Source organism: Akebia trifoliata, chromosome 11, assembly GCF_017979445.1.
Source record: "Akebia trifoliata isolate Shusen 1 chromosome 11, ASM1797944v1, whole genome shotgun sequence".
Classification (NCBI taxonomy): Eukaryota; Viridiplantae; Streptophyta; class Magnoliopsida; order Ranunculales; family Lardizabalaceae; genus Akebia; species Akebia trifoliata.
The window spans coordinates 44126874-44140395 of NC_141385.1; the positions used below are offsets into that span (position 1 = coordinate 44126874).

Sequence of the window (13522 nt, forward strand, 5' to 3'; positions counted from 1 at the left end):
TCCCAATAAAACCTACACACACCAAATAGTAGACTATTGGGATATTGAGTTGTCTGGGCCGTACATTTAGTAACATTTATAACTATATATAGTCAAAATTATTATTCAAAGTTCTCCAACAGGTCAACATAATTGGAACTAAAAAAATGAAACAAATCATGAAAATTATTTCTCAGAATAAAAAGACTACAACCCTCAAGTTAAGAGCGAAACATCTTAATGACAAGTGAATTCTTGCCTTTAAGTTCAATTTCTCTGATTACATTATTTCATTAATTTGTAGATTCTAATAAGTAATACCCATGGTTTCAAAATTCGTCATCTTGTATTATTTGTGAATAATACGAGACAAGACCACCGAGACCTAAAAGTTTTCTCCTCCTCCTTCATTGTTGTCATCTTCTTCTTTTTGATTCAGAGATACGAACCAAGACCACTCGTCAAGATCAAGATATTATTTATGAATGAGCGAGACGAACCCGAAAACCGACGATGGTAACCCTTCTAGGATCCGTACCAGAAAAGAGAATCTGGTAGAGTGAAATAGGTAATATGGTGAGATCCATCATCCATGGGACTGAAAAAGAGATGAATGTGGGAACCATCTCGAACACCATAATCAACAATGGCTCCTCCATCTCCCATCAAACAAAACTCATTCTCATTCTGGACCATGATGAGTAGGCGATCCACCGGTAGTTCTTCTTGGTCCCCAATCTTTCTCTTCAGATCACCAACGCTCGAATCATCGTCAACTTGTACATGGAAGAGCGATCCTGTCAAAATCTCCACCACCAACTTCATCATTGTGAAGAGAGAAAAGAGATAGAAGGCAAGGCTAATGAATCACTAAAATTTTGTCATGTTTGATGCATGCCCACCAATTAATTTGCGTGATTTATGAATAATATACAATGCAGGGCCAACCAATATTGGTGGACCTAGTCTCAAAAATCAAACTGATTGGTGATTTAAAATCAATCACACTAACATCTAATAATCAAGCTGTTCATTGGAAGTATATCATGTCTTATGCAATTAAATCAAAAGAACTAGAATGACTTATCGGTTTAGATAGATGATTGACCGAAGCATGAGCATGATTTGTTGTCGTAAGGGTGATAATTTCCCTTGACTATTCGAATAATTGATGTTGTAAGGCCTTAAGAGATCACTTCCCAGGATTCAATGATCTGATCTTTTCTGTCGATGAACATCCTTAAGGAATTTTTATATGATCTTTCTTTTATTCAACTGAAAAGATGGACAAAAAAAACAAAAATTAAATGACTTGTTCAATGAGAGAACCAATTGAGAAGATGAAGAGCAAATGAAAATTCAATTTCTTTTTATTTCAATTTAGTTTCCTTTTTTGGTTTGCTCTATTTGGAAACTATAGATAACTTTCCTTTTAGGGCCCAACTACAATAAGTGAAAGAAAAATGCTGAACTGACTTTGTTTTTGACACTGCATTCAACACTGCGCCGACGTGACAGTGCAAGAATCATAGATTTTTGGTTTTGTATCTCGAGAAAAAATATATGGTTCTCTACAGCACGTGAAGTCAATATAGAACGACTAATGGGACATTCAAGATAGAAGACGGTCAAGGCCCACAAGGAACACAAAACGGTCGTGATTAAATTAAATGTGCAGATTAAAATTGAGAAGAAATGAAAAGAAAATTAAAAAGAGTTGAATTATTTTCAAAAACAAATATTTCATTAAATAAGGCCAACATGTAGGCCGATGGTCCCATGGCTACACTTGCCTCTTGTGACTCGAACCCATGCCTAACCCGACGTGGTGTGTGCACATACGTAATGTGGTTACCATAGCTCCCTTTTTTATTTAAATCTTAACTCTTGATATTTGATACCTCAGTGGATTCATAAGACTTCTTTAAAAACTTTGATTTAAAATTTCCAATTTTGATATTTTGGTTAAATTTTAAAGTTAGATTTTGAATCGTATATTTTGATAAGTTTGGGGTCCAACTTAAAACCAATTGGCTTCTAAGGAGAGAGAGACAATGCAATTTATGTTCGATGTGAGACTATACTCAACGCATCCCTACATGTGTGGACCGGACTTGACCAAAACATGTGGAGATGTGAATTGAGTGACATGAAAGAAAGAAAAGCCCGCTCTGATATCATGATAAGTTTGGGGATCCAATTCAAAACCAATTAACAATGAGTGGAGAGGCCCAAGAATTTATAAGGAAAGAGACAAGGTAATTTGTGTCTGATGTGAGACTAAACTCAGCATATTTTTTTATTGTTGTGACTGACATCCAGACCAATTTCAAACCCAAGTTTCGTCAACGATTTTGAAATAAAAATAGGTTTTCATTTTTTCTAATGAAGATTTGTAAATTATTTCATGGCCATGTGAAGATAGCAAGGTTGAGGGCTGAGAACCGATTTTAATCCAATATCCGATCCAAAAAAATAGAATTTGAATAAAAAATTAGGATGTTTGGATTGAATTCTGATTAACCTCTTACCAATCCAATTAAAATCCGGTCCAAATGTATTACATACATATAAAACCTCTCGTCTCTCTCTAATTAAAAAAAAAAAATCTCATGAGCCCAAATTACGCAAACCCAATCGAAGAATAAGCTTCAAGTAAGGTTTGTTCTCAAGAAGCAATGCCCAAAAAGGAGAATAAGATAACCACTTCTACCCACTCACATTAGAGCCTAAAATCAATTAAAGCCCCTATCTCACTTAGTATCCTGATAAACCCACCCGGAAATTGTGATAGATTGGGAATCGGGAGAAAGGGTCTAGGACCCTTTTTATGTAGAATAATTATGACACCCATGTTCATGATCATGTGGTATAAGCATTTACAATGGTAAATAAAAGTAGGGAATATATCCTCCATGAAGTGATCCGCACATCTTTGAGTTCATAATAAGCTTCTTTGAAATCATTTTGCATTCATCATGTAAAAAGAAGCATACCAAAGCAAGTTAGAATCTCCATGTAATCTAAGTACCATTAATGGAAAGATAAGGTTAGACATCGAGATCTCTATGTTTATTACTTTTGATCATCCATTCATTCTCTACATAATAGTTTTATCATTATCGCAATAAACTAATTTACCATGGGTCTATGGATATAATCTACAATCCTGAGCTCAATCTCCAGTGAGTTTTCTAAACCACATCTCATGACAATTGTCGCCTCATAGCAATCAACATACTCAGTGAGCATAGTAGAATTAGTCATAATAGACTATTTGGAGATTTTGAATACACAACTCCATTTGCAAGTTAAATAATAAAAAAAAATCTAGAAGCAAATTTCAGACTGTCCGGTATTCAACTTTCAAATTAAGAATAATCAACAACCCCAAGCTCGCTCGGTCTATTATATACTAACATGAGGTCCTTTACAGGCCGGTTGGTTAATGTTGAATGTACGTAGACGGATCGAGTTTGTAAAGGTAATCCAGGTGCGGATGGGGGTGGAGGTATTAGCTGAATCACCCCCTCCCCAACATCTATCATCAGTTACAAGCTTCTACAAACAATTTGAAGAACCAGAATGGTTAGTGAATCGTATTAATCCAGAAGGAAATACTATATAGAGCTAATCACATTGGCATTGAGAAACAAGGATAAGTAGATCTCCCTTGCTAGTTAATTAGACTAGGAAGTTGTTGGTGGTGAACATATGTGTTTCCCGAAATTTCTCCTAAACACATATCACATAGGGGTCTTCCCAGGAATCATTGTATACTATTTTATTATATGGTATTTTAGTAATACCCCACGTGCAAAATAGGCGAAATTAGGGTCATCCCCCACAAAATGCAAGATGAGGTTTACTCCCCTGAACTTCCGTTGACCCTGTCAAACCATTACCAATATTTGTTTTGTTGACGATTTACGGTTTGAATACCTAAACTACCCTTGTAGCATTTAAATTATCAAATTACCATTGTTTTTGTTTAAAAAATTAAAAAAATAAAATAAAATCTCAACCATTGGAGTGGAATATTTCACACTATTAGATTAAAAGAAAACCTAACTTTACTTCTTCAACCCAATTTTATCATCTTGAAGAAGATGAAGATGAAGTTGGGGTTTTACCATATCTTAATAGTTAGGGTTTGTATTTATTATTGTTGGAATGTTTTCAAGAGTATAAGGGTTCTATTCCTTAAACCCATTACTTAGAACTCATACCATTAACATCTTTGAATCTAATTTTAATTTTTGGATAGATTTTGGTTAATCAAATTACAGATCTCATGTTTCATGGAATGGGTGGACGTTTCAATTCTCAATTGAGCTCATTTAACCATTGTTCCCTCAAGGCATAAGTTTTCATGAAAAAAAAAAATCAGGAAAAAACCCTATGTGTTCTTTATTGGGAAAGGGGGGGAGAACTAACATATATATTTTGTAGGATATAAAGTATTACTAATTTCATTTTCTTCATTTTTTCATATTTTCTCTCATTTTTTCTTTATTGTTCTCTAGTTTTTTTTTGTTTTTTTTGTTTTATTTTTTTGTTTCAATATTTTCTATGTGGAGATTCTAAGCATTGGGTCAAAGAATGCCTTTGAGATGAGATGTAAACGATTGAGATGAACACATTGATATTAGGTTGAAAAATATGAAAATGAGTTCAAAATGAAGAGAAATGATTGGAAAAGATGAAATTAAACTTCAAAATAACAAAGTTCAGGTTTAGATCGATGAGAAATTGGTTGAAAACGATTAGAGTTTTCAAGGTTATTGACTTTAGAATGATTAGATCAAACACAGTTGAGTTGTTTTGATCAAATGACATTTTTGTAATTTCAACACATAAGGGTATTTGACATTTTACTTTCTATGCTTACTGATTATTGTTTTTATCAACGGTTTAGCCGGATTAATGAAAGTCAAACGGGGTAGGTAGACCTTACCTTGCATTTCGGAGGGGGGCAAACATTTTTCAAAATATGGGTTAAAGAATTTCAAATTGAGATGATTTTTTATGAGGATAATCTCTATGATGAGAAGATTATCCTACAAAAACTCAGCCCAATCTAAATTTTTTAAATTCATCAAAAGTGGTTTACAAATTATTAGTAAAAAAATCAATGGTCCACATCCTAGATAACTTTTGATGGGATTAGAAGGTTCAGATTGGGCTGATTGTTTTTTAGGATGATCTTCTCATCATAGAGATCATTCTTACAAAAAATTAGCTCAATCTGAAACTTCTAACCCATATTATGAAAAATGATTGTTTTAACATATGTTTTTACTAAGAGTGCTGATATTTTAATTCAACCTGATAGGGAAACTCACTGACGTGGTGTGGGCAAAGAACGGTAGATTCTGTCCCTCGGGATACACAATCGACCTACCATCGACAGTTGTATATCTTGAGGGTACAGTTGTGTATCCCAAGCAAAAGAATCTACCATTCTTTGCACATAGGGCTAACAGCGGACTATCGGTTCAGATATAGCAATATCCGAATCCAAATTTGAAAATTTTATCTGATATCTGAATTCGAATTCGAATCCGACAAATGTTCTAAAACTCTATCTGAACTCGAATCTGATTATCTTATCGGATATTGGATAATATCCAATTAGAATTCGAATAATTTGTATATTAAAAAAAAAACATAAGTTTTCCTTATTTAACTGATTTTTCATTATAAAAAAAACATATTATATATTATATTATTTATATAAAAAATTAATCAAATAAAATAATATATCTTATATATTATTTCGAATCGGATATTATCGGATTCGAAATGTTAATATCCGAATCCATATCCAATAAGGATTCGAATATATAAAGCTATCCGAATTTGAATCCGATATCCGAAATATTTGGATAATATCTGATTTTTTGAATTAAAATTCGAATCTGATTCGAATTTGATTCGAATTTTCAACTATCCATTCACACCCCTATTTGCACATGACATGTGGGTGAGTTTTGAGTCCGGCTGTCAGGTAGAGTTTAAAAATCATTAGTCTTTTTAAGTATGGCCCTTGAACGCTCCTGCTTATATTAGCACAAGAAAGTTACATAATAAATGAAAAACGTGATAATCTCACTTTTATTAATATTTTAATAAACAGTTCCTCAAGAAACTTCCTGTATCCAGCGAGTTGTAAAATAATCTAATTTATGCTTCGATTACAAAAAAATAACCACAATTATTTAAAAGAAGCTACACGTTTATGTTTACATGTTAAAGCACCGACAAACATTTAATTTTAAATTAAGTGGAGAAGTGAGCTTTATCATTGGCTGTTGTATGTATAGATGGGATATGGTGAGGATGTTCAACCAAAGCAACCATTTATATATATTACTACAATGGCTCTTAATCTCAATCTCCATATACTATTCCCTTCATCTTTCACTCGCTTTGCACCAACAGCATTCCCTTTGAGACCACTACAAAGAAGCACTTGCATGGCTCCTCGATATGTCCATTGCCTTGTTGCTACTCATGATCAAATCTGTGATCCAATGGTTGCTAGACGATCAGCGAACTACCACTACGTGAAAATCACAAATTTTTTTAAAAAAATTTGTTGGGCCTAGTCCGTCGAATTTTAAACCCGAAATTCCGCGGCCCATGGACCTCGTTTTCGGTCGAATTTTAAACCTGAACTTTGCCCCTCTTTCCCTCTCTCGCAATCGAGTTGTTTCTCTCCCTCTCTCACTGTCTCTCTCTCACAGTCGATCGAATCTTACTGTCTCTCTCTCACAGTCGATCGATCGACCTCTCACTCTCTGCCTCTCTCTCTATCTCACTCAATCTCACTGTCTCTCTCTCACAATCGATCGAATCTTACTGTCTCTCTCTCACAGTCGATCGATCAACCTCTCACTCTCTGCCTCTCTCTCTATCTCACTCAATCGATCAATCTCTCCATTGCTTTCTCACCGTCGATCGATTTCTCTCCCTTCTCCCTCGATCTCATCTCTATATCGATCTCATCTCTGGATCGATGTCATCGCTCAATCGCTCTCTATTTGGTCGCTCGAAGTGATTTCTCGATCTCTCAAGATTGGAAACGATGGAGTGATCTGTTGTTTTTTAAGGTGACTCTCTCTCTCTCTCTCTCTCTCTCTCTCTCTCTCTCAGGTTGATGGATCCATAGCGTTGTTCAGATTGATGAGGATGAGATCTAGGGTTTTGGATTTCACAAAATATATTAATTTTGATTTTTTGTTTCCCAAATGTGTTAATTTTACACGAAACAAAACCTAAAAACAAATAAAAATTTGATGATTGAATCTTGGATCAACATCTCAGGTTTTTATTTTTAATAATATTAATTCTGATTGATTGTGCAGACTTACAGTGCTACTTGTTCTACCAAATACTGGATTCTGAACTCATTACAGGTAAACTCTCCAACCTGAATAAAATCATGTTTATTTTCACAACCTAAAAAAACTGAGGATTTCTTTGAAACTCTCTTTTGTTGGTTTTTATAATTTACTCTCTCTCTCTCAATGATCCCTTGGTTTTTTGTATAAATATATCTTTGTTTGTTGTATTTTTATTTTTATGTTTTGTGCTTTTATGTTAGAATTTGAGTTAATAGTGATGGTTTGCTTGATAAGAAATGTGGAAAAATCATGCCTTTTTAGGTGAAGTGATTACTGATGAGTACTAGTTTTTTACTTTTGGAATTTTCTCATTTTTTTGTGTTAATTTTTATGGGGTGGTTGGTTTTCTTTGTGTTCTGTGCTTTTATTGTTGAAATTGCTTGAATTGTGATGGTTTGGCTGTTAGGGTTTGTAGAAAGGTCTATCCTTTTTGGGGGGAAATACCCAAATAGTAATTGGTAGAGTTTCTCTTTTGTGGGATTTTGATGTTTATTGGTCTGTGTACAATATATGTGCTCTATTCTGAGAAATCCTGCACTTATCAGAAGGGGTTCTGTTGTTATTATGGAGTTTGATTTGAGGATGGTTGAATTACCTTCTATGGAGTTCCTCTCAGACCAAAGTAATCTTTTTTATAATATTTTTAGTTATAAGTATGTGAAAACAAGATAATGGGTATTACCTCCAAGTTTCATTTCTTCTTATGTCAGCTTCTTAGTATTCTGCACTTACCCTTATGGAGACTTGCTGGATTAGTTTAGTAATGTTTGTGAACCAAATTAGATTCTATGCTGTTTGTTTGACATAGGTCCTTGTATGGGCTTCCTCTTTATGTTGTTTGTTTGACATGGTTCAAGTTTATGTTGATGTTTTAAATAATCTAAATCCAAATCTTATGTAAATAATATCCAGTGCAAACAAACCTGATCAGAAAGTAAGTTAAATAAATCATAGGGACACTCCTATTTAAGGCATATTTTTGAACGTTAGTCTATTAATTTGGCATTGAAGGCTTTGTTCTTATACAGTCTAGTCTTCAGATTCCCCTTTGAATGGTTTTTACTTATCGATGGATGCATGTAGGAGGATGTGCTAGAAAGGACGAAAAAGGCCAAGGAAAAAGAGGCACGTGAAGCACAAGGGTTCATTCCCCAATCTACAACGATAACAACACCGACCTCCACCAAAGATGCTGCCGATCCAGTAATTTCAATATCATTTGGTCTTATTTAGTTTAATTATTGTCAATTATTTGTAGCTTCGACAGAATTTTCGATCTTAACAAAGAGGTTTACATGTATATTAATTTTGAGTTATTTAATTTAATTTGGAGCTTGTTTTATGATTTTTCTTTTTCTGATTTTTTTTTTATATTATTTCGTTCATTGTGATTGGTGGATTAGAGGACCGTGCTATTGTTTGTTAAACCTCCAAATTTGACGGTCATACTCTATGGAGTTTTTTTTTGTTTTTTTTAAAGTCCATTCTCCAATAATTTGATAGTCCAGGGCCGTCAAAAAAAAAATTCTACAAGAGAATATTTGACGGGCATATTTGACGGGAGGGTCCATCAAATTTCTCAAAATTTGACGGGCTAAGACCGTCAAATATGAGCCTTTTTCACATAGTGTACCACCCCAGCATTTGGGATTTTGATTACGTTCAGTCACTAAAGAGTGATTACACGGTGATTATATATAGTTGTTGATCTAATTAATTGATAATGTTGTTGCATGTTAATAGTCTTTACTCTTTATAATTAATTATATGATGAACTCATCCGTCACCTTTTCATTCTACTATTCTAGGATAATCTCGTAGTTCTTGGTATGTAATTAAAAATATGTTGTTAGATAGATCCATTTTAGTTTTCCATTGAGGCCACACCATAACCAACGCTTGAGAGATCGATAGTTGTTCATAAATACTAATTTTACTGTTAATTCCACAGGAGGAGACGTTGGAGAGACGAGCCCAAAAGTTGGAGAATGTAAGGTGTACGATCAATGCTGATAGTGTGGCACTATTAGAAAGGCTAGAACTGGTTGATGACTTTGGAAGGCTAGGATTTGGGTATCTGTTTGAGAAGGAGATCAAGAGAGCACTCGATTTCATATCCATTGAAGACTGCAATCTTGGGACTGAGGAGGGTCTCCATGCTACAGCACTTCGCTTTAGGCTCCTTAGACAACATGGATATGAGATATCCCAAGGTACTAGCTAATTACTTTTAGCCTGTCCCTCAAATATCAATACAGAGTGCTGATTATGTAACTCAACCTGACAGGGTGACTCAAAAACTCACCCACATGGCATGGGTAAAGAACCGTAGATTCTCTCCCTCGGGATACACAATCTACCTGGCCGATCTGTCATATGCAGTTGTGTATCCCGAGCGAAAGAATCTATGATTCTTTGCACATGACACATCGGTGAGTTTTTGAGTCACGCTGTCAAGTTCAGTTACAAAATCATTAGTCATCAATAAATCTTCACCAAGCTGACTCAAAGCTTGGTCAAGTCAAACCAAGAAACTCGATGGAACCAACTCATGGAGTCAATTCATCAACTTTGCCGAGTCAACTTATATATATAATGTTTACAAGATTGTACTATATCTTTTCAAATCTAAGGTAATTCAATATAATTTTTTTTTTATCTAATTATAAAACTACATGTTTACGAGATATAGATGTTTTTAATGGCTTCATCGACAACATGGGCAGTTTCAAAGCAAGCCTATGTGAAGATGTTAGAGGAATGTTGGGTTTGTATGAAGCTTCTCACCTTGCTTTTGAAGGAGAAAGCATCTTGGATGAGGCTAGAGGTTTTACAACTACACATCTAAAAGAAATTAAGGGGCCCGTAGCTCCAAGCCTTGCTAAACAAGTGAATCATTCCTTGGAACTTCCCTTGCACTGGAAGATGCAGCGATTAGAAGCAAGATGGTACATTGAAGCATGCAAGAATTACATTAATACTGATTTACTTGAATTGGCAAAGTTGGATTTCAATATGGTGCAAGCTATACACCAGAAAGATCTGAGAGACTCATCGAGGTAAGGGTATAACAATTCTAAAGAATTTTATGCTTAGATGATCATGGGTTGATTCAAGTTCACTCAAGGTGGATCCTATATTTATCCATTCTGCTCTTCTATTCCATGTAGGTGGTGGATGGATCTTGGCTTGGGTTCACACTCTGAGTTGAGTTTTGCTCGAGATAGGTTGATGGAGTCTTTTTATGGACCGTTGGAATGATCTTCGAACCTGAGTTTGATTATTGCAGGAAAGAACTTACAAAAGTAAACCAACTACTAACAACGATTGATGATGTTTATGACGTCTATGGTACCATAGATGAACTTGAGCTCTTTACTGATGTCGTCGAGAGGTTGGTGGGATATATGTTCTGATTACTAATTATGCCATGTTTTAATCATCATGATTCAAATTTGGTGTGTATTTACAGATGGGACATTAATGCCATGGAACAACTCCCAAATTATATGAAGATATGTTTCCTATCTCTATACAACACTGTTAACGAAATGGCTTATGATATTCTCAAGGAAACGGGTTGGAACATCATACCCTACCTAAAGAAAGTGGTATTGCTTCACTACTTTCATTTCTATTTACATTTTTATCCTCTTGATCAAGTCATTATGTATGACTTTATAATTTTCGTGATCATTTTTATTTATCTCAGTGGACAGATATATGCAAATGTTACTTACTGGAAGCAAAGTGGTATTACGACAAATATACACCAACGCTAGACGAGTACTTAAATAATGCATGGTTTTCAGGAGCGCCTGTCATGCTACTTCACTGTTATTTCTTTCTAAAGCAAATCACAAAGGAGTCATTATAATTCATAGAGAGATATCCAGACATTATACGTTGGACATCGATGATTGTTCGACTTACTGATGATTTGGGAACTTCTACAGTATGTAACCTACAATTTTTAACATCAATTCAATGTATGTTATAATACTAGAATCCTTCACTAAAAACTTGCACTTATATTTTTTTTATTATAGGCCGAGCTTGAGAGGGGCGACGTGCCAAAATCAATCCAATGTTACATGCATGAAACTGGAGTTTCTGAGAAAGTTGCTCGCGAACACATTAGTCATTTAATCAGCGACGTGTGGAAGAACATAAACAAATATTGAGTAGATAATTCCCTTTTCTCTGAAACTTTCATTGGAATTGTAGTAGACCTTGCTCGAATGGCTCAATGCATGTACCAATATGGAGATGGACATGGTGCTCCAGATAGAGAGATGAAGGATCGAGTCGTCTCGTTATTGGTTGAGCCAATCTCAGTAATTGATTCGGGTCTTCTTGTTGCTTGTTTAGTCAGAATCTCTACATGTTTGCTTTAATGTTTAGTTTAATGTAATAGCTAAATGTATTCATATTTGGTTTTCAATGCATTGCCCAAGACTACAAGTCATGGAAGTGTTATTCTTCCAACACCAAAATATCGTGGTGTTTTACATACATGAGTAACAATCCCAGTATTTTTTTTTTTTTTTGGTGATGTCTACCAAGTATATATATGTCTACAACATAGCAATTGTCTCCGGATGCATATATATCCTTGCATACATTAGGCTTTTGATCATAGGGGCATACCATCCCTTACATCTACCTAATTTCTTTTCAACTTTGTTTCTAGGACATTGTTCCTGAAAAAATGCATCTCTTGGCCTCGCCAGGTACACAATTTTTCATGCCAAACCTTATGAGTTCCTTACAAATACAAGCTCTCTAAGACAATCCTAATAGTCTAGTCGGTCAATTCGTATGAATCTTTCTTTTGTTTTTGATCAATAAGCAACGGCCATAAAGGCCTCTGCCCTATTTTAAAAAAGAATGCCAAAGCTGTGGAAAATTACAAGTCAAGTCCTCCAGAACAAAATGAAAGATAAATCAGGGGGAACAACATCTTGACTTTGAAGAACTGAAAAATAACAAAGAGCACCTCTTCAATTGATCTCAACAAAACTAGGTGCTTCCAAGAAGGCTGTATCTTCTTTAGCAAGCATTGGACAACATAAGAAGAATCAGAATTGATGAAGACGTACTTTTGTGAAGCTCTCTTGGACATAATATTTCAAACCTTCAAGAATTACTTATAACACATTTTGAATTTCTCATATCATTGACATCAGAGTTGGAAGTGCAATAGATCTCAAGGTATCGGATTGATGGAAAAATCCTCCACAATACATACACCTCAACCACGTTTTGTGAGTGTTGATAGAGTTTGCATTATTTTTAATCCAAATCATACTGATTTTCTAACAAAAAATTCCCTATATGTAAATCACTTTGATCTTTATTTTTTAATATAATTTAGTGAACGAGTATTCTAATTCATGTCATGGGGACCCTATAAACACTATGTGAAAATGCGGTAAATTTGACGGACCATACCCATTGAGTTATTTTCGACGGGTCATGTAACTGTCGAAAAGGCTTTTAAATTTATGGGCACAATGTGTGAGTAATTTTCCAGAAATTTGACGGCTATGACCCATCAAATTTTTGAAAAATTGAAACATGAACATTCTATTTCTGTTCTCTAGGGCCATGCCCAGTATTACAGCATCTAATAACTTGTAACCTACAAATACGATATCCATATATTTCAATATAAATATCAACCATCAACCACGATTAACCCATTCATACTTATCCAATTCAATCTATCCACGTTCCATCTACTAATACAGTTTCATCACTCATAATATCTACCCTGTATTTTCATTAAAAGGTAATTAAAAAGAGTAATGTTAAAGACACCCCACGTATTAATAAGGGAAACCCACATACCATAGCTAAATTGTTTTATGTTAAATGGTTTAAAAGTTTCAGAATGAGCTGATTTTTGGTGAGGATTATCTTTATGGTGAGGAGATAATCCTCACAAAAACAGTCCATTTTGAAATTTCTAACCCCATCAAAACAAGTTCAAGAATCGGAAATCATTCATTTTTTTGTAAACCAGTTTTGATAGAGTTAGAAATTTTGGAATGTGCTGATTTTGGGTTGAGGATGATTTCCTCACTATATAGATCATCCTCACCAAAAATCAGCTCATTTGAAAACTTTTA

General features: G+C 34.6%; 1 pseudogene across 1 annotated transcript; it reads left to right on the forward strand.

Moving 5' to 3' along the window:
• The first annotated feature begins 9330 nt into the window (after positions 1–9330).
• On the forward strand, positions 9331–12049 carry LOC147391931 (alpha-terpineol synthase, chloroplastic-like; annotated as a pseudogene). Its single transcript, XR_015182956.1, has 6 exons — positions 9331–9601; positions 10081–10447; positions 10559–10782; positions 10861–10999; positions 11101–11343; positions 11438–12049. The product of XR_015182956.1 is annotated as an alpha-terpineol synthase, chloroplastic-like (transcript).
• Positions 12050–13522: the final 1473 nt, after the last annotated feature.